The following is a 4,609-nucleotide window of genomic DNA, read 5'->3' as shown; positions in this document are numbered from 1 at the left end:
TCTCTCCTTAACAGACTACATCAGGGTTATCAACGAGGCTTTCTGTTCAGGCAGAGATTATTGGGTGCGTTTTCTCTCTACACATCAGCAAAATACGTTCCTCCTTTTCCCACAATATTATAACCTAAAAATAGTGAGGTAAATGTGATTTGGGATAGTGATTGCATCATTACTAAAAGGAGAGGCAGGATAGACTGAATGAAAGGATGCTGTGAGAAAGGAATTTGGATGTGAAGAACGACCGCTGGGTGCAGAAGAGAGAATACCGTGAACCAGCAAGAATAGAGATCAAGCAAAACAGACTGAAGAGCAAAGGAGGGAAGAAAGCAGGGTATGATAAAGCAAACATGTAAGACAGACAATTGTTCTGTAGCTGAATTTAAAGACAAGAGCTCATGGAGACCTTCATCTATGGAGAGGAAAAGAAGATGGAGGCTCCATGGTCTGCAGAGAGAGGTTTTCTCAGCAGTGATGTACTGGATGGACTTCAAGTGGTGAGAAAAGCAGGCCAAGGAGGAAAGAATTGCATCAGGCAAGCCAAAAGGATATTTTGGTACTTGCTTTTGCAAAGGTTTAACAAAGGTTTATCTATCTGTGATATAAGGAAATTGTGTTCCATTTGGATGCTGCCTGCTTCCATGGCAGAGGATGTGCTGCTTGCTCCATCCCCGTCTGCCTACAGTCAGAGCTGTTCTTATCCTCTGTAATAGTTGCCAGCCTCGAGCAGCAATAATTATCTGTATGTGACCCAGCACTGTGACTGCTCGATTTCCTTCATCTGAATTTCTGGAGATTAAGTAAAATGTAACTGACAGCGGATTTCTGCGTTCCTACCAATATGTAGCTGGTAAAGATGCTGCATTGACAAATGACAGGAGAAAAATAAACTATGGTCTGCTAATTGCATATTTCAGAGGAGAGGAGTTGAGACCTTTTTCTTCCTTCAAAAGGTTTGTTTAATAAATATAGTATCAATGCTCAGCAACTTAAAGACCATCCTCAACATCTTTTTTCTAAAGAAAGAAAAGGACAAAATGCCAAACAGTGAAAAAATTCCATGTTTTCTCTGTTTCCTGCACCCACAAATACATCTCCTTAAAAAAAAAACCAAGCAGATTTACTGTTTGGCTTCAGTCCAAGGCATGGATGTGGGGAGCTGAGCTCTTGTCCTTTTCCTCGACCTAAACTGGGGAGGGAGAAACCAGCGCCGGTTCCCTCTAGGCTTTTCACCATCTGTCTCTGCCTCCCCGTTTCTCCCACAGCCGTTTGCCTCCCGTGACGTGCAGAACATGTGTGGATGCAGATGCCAGACCCTGACTTGCCAAGAGCTCTTTTTTGACCAGGGGCCAACCTCGCAGCTCGCATGATTGCTTTATGAATCCTAAGCACGTACCATCTTGTACAAATACTGACGTGTCTTGGTTCACCACCTGATTTTTATAAAGGATCTTCATAAAATGCCTCAATGAATTTGTGTGTCCACCTACTTCATAAAAACATGTAAGTGCTACTGGGGGATATTTCCGTGGATTTAAAAAAAAATAAATTTCAATGTGTTTTAGCAAATGTGTGTGTTTGGGATGGGGCACTCTGCCCCGCACTGATGCCTAAGTGTGCTGATGGTCAGGGTGGAATTCCCATCTCCTTTTTTAAGGAGAAAAGTAATTTGTTAGGCAAAAAAGCAAAAGAAGAAAACAGGGTTGGGGTTTTTTTTTTTTTGTTCTGGGGTTTGGTTTTTTTGCCTGGTTAAGATTTATTTCGAACACTACTTGAAAATACTGAAACACTGCTCTGAGTTGCACCAACTATTTGGTAACACCTTTTTTTGCCCCGTCTTTGCATTGACATCTGATTCTTAACTAAGCCAGTTCTAACAGTTTTTGTGACTTGTCTTGCAATTAAGGCAGCTTGTTGGTTGATTTTCTTGTCAGTAAAGATCTTAAAACGACTTTCAAGCAGTCTTTCCTCCCTCCCCTACAACTGCCCAGACGCATTCTACGTCACCCTGTTTTCTGGCAGAGTCCCCATGGCCATGGACAACCCCGTGGGTTTAGGGGAGTTTGTCTCCTTGTTGTTTTCTCCATCCCCCTTCAGTTTAAGCAGATCTCTGGGGTCTGAAGATTCAGCTCCCTCAACCTCAGCTCCCCTGCTTTCTGAACTGATAAAACAGGCAGAGCTTCATCCCCCTGTTCCCACCTTCATAGTGCTTTGGAAGTAATAAGGAAGACAATTTTTTTTAAGCTTTTTGACAAGTCATGCTCGAGGCTTGTGAATGCTTATTTGACTTTTCCTCATTAGTAATGGTGGCCTATTTTTAAATATTACTGTCTTCCTTTAAGCTGAAGAATATTTCTGTAATACCGTAATATCTCACTTCTAAGATGGGGAACAGAAACTTCAGCCTGGGCACACTGTTCAGAAGTCTGTAGTTGCATACTTTTGAAATATCTTTGTTTTAATGAAAATACATTGATTAAATTATAAATGAAGCATGAATTTTTATTTCAGTCTTTCTTAGCATATTTTCAATTCTCCGGGCTGTGACTAAGGACCATATACTTTAGCTGAAAACAGATTTTTCATATGTGTTTAAGCCATTTTATTCAGCCTTTGGTATGTCTGAAATGTGCTGGGTATGGGATCCCACGAACTCTCCTCCAGTGCTTTCACTTGCTTTGGCATGCTGTTTCTCACCATCACTGATTTCAGTTTAGACTGCCATCTCCAGTTCATCCATGATATTGTTTAATATGCATCTGATACGTTTAATAGGTGCACTACATGCATATGTATTTATGTGTATATAGACACATGTGTAGATAATGCATGCATGCATACGTGTATCTATTGTTGTTTAATACGTATCTAGATTAAAAGGTGTTGGGCATTAACACTGCTTAGCTGGATTCAATTGCTAACCAGGCATCAGCTGAAGGTCAGGGGCATGTCTGGCTCCTTTGAATCAAGCTGACAACGTTTCCCAGTGCTCACAGATGTCTGAGGCCGATGTGAGTCTTGTTTGTGCCCTTTCTGAACGTCCTTGACAAATGTGCCTGGCCATCTCTTGGCTGCCAAGAAACCTGATGCAATCTTATTTTATAGCCGGGCTCCAAGGGGATTGTACATTGTGGACCTGGAGGAAAGTTACTGATCTCTGAAATGTTCAGACAGAAGATATTTTAAGGTTCATTAAAAAAAAAAAAATTAAAACCCCACTTTGGATCTTGACCCATAAAAAGACTGGGTGGGCAGAATTTTCAAACTACACTTTTGCTGCACAGTGGTCCCATCTATCCCTTCCTACTTGCCAGGACCCAAGTTCAAGAGCATTTCTTTCCTCTGAAAAAAACCAAGAACTTCACTGTACCTCATGTTTAATAACTGTCATCACTTCTGCTTCCTGATTTCATTTAGCAAAGTCACCAACAGTCGTATGAGAAACTAGGAACCCTGAACTCGGTTTATGGCAAACAGATTAGTAGTGTTCGCACTTACAGGTATTATTTTGAGGCAGGAGCTGGGGTACCTGAGGGGTTGTGTGAAAAAACACTTAAACGAGTGAGATAATTGAGTGGAAAATCTTAGCAGAAAGGTAAAAGACTCTTTTCAAAATTATTTTTGTCCAATGATCACTTCAGCTGTACTCTGTTATGTCTTGACGTGGCAAATGAGCACCTGGAGCCAGATGACACTTAATAAAATCAGGTCTCTTCATAGTACTGAACAGTTTGCTTCTTTGACTTGTGAAATGCATGTTTTAAGGCTTTGTATTAATACTTGGTACTCCTTTCAAACAGAATTGAAAGAGGAGAGATAATTTGTCTTAAACAGAGCCTGAACTGTGAACTTGTCTTGAATGTCAGCTTAGGTGCTTCTTTAATAGGGACAACAGAAATGTAATTTGTCATATGAGTGCACCAAGCTAGCCACAAGTCAAGATACCCTAACAGGTAACTGCATGCAAACATTTGGGTTTGAGCACATGCTGCTTCTTTCTTCTTCTCCTCCTTCTCCTTCTCCTTCTTATTCTTCCTAACTTTTGTGTGTAGCACCCAATGGGAAATCCATTGGAGTGTGCTACTGGCAGCCTGAAGAGCTGGACTCCATTGTCAGCTTGTTTTTTAAATACTTTATGCTCACTGTAAAAACACTGGAGATCCAGGAGTGAAATGCATAAAATTACTGCAAAATATTAATAACGGCTGTAATTCCAGGGGAAGAAGAAACAGTGGTGCTTAAAGGAAGAAAGGCATAAAATTAGTAACTGTGCTTTAAGTGAGCACAGTTCACAGTGTTTTGATCTTCTAGTAATACAGGGGATGTAAAGGAAGCACAACTGAAGAAACCAACACAGTCCACTCCAGTCTTTCAGTAAAAGACAATTTAAGAGAATGAAAAGAAAAAATTGTTTATAAAAATAAATTTTTAAAAAGCCCCATAAACCACCTCTGTCTTTCATACATAAAAAGAATTGATCACAGTTAGTTTTATAATACAAACAATAACAATCTGAAAATTAAAATATGTAGAGGAAAATTTATAGAAGTGAAAAAATTGCTTAGTGTTTTTTTTTACTAATACTTAAGAGAGCATGAGATTAATATTTTGA

Source organism: Gavia stellata, chromosome 4, assembly GCF_030936135.1.
Source record: "Gavia stellata isolate bGavSte3 chromosome 4, bGavSte3.hap2, whole genome shotgun sequence".
NCBI classification, from domain to species: Eukaryota; Metazoa; Chordata; class Aves; order Gaviiformes; family Gaviidae; genus Gavia; species Gavia stellata.
Note: the sequence above shows the minus strand (reverse complement) of the source record.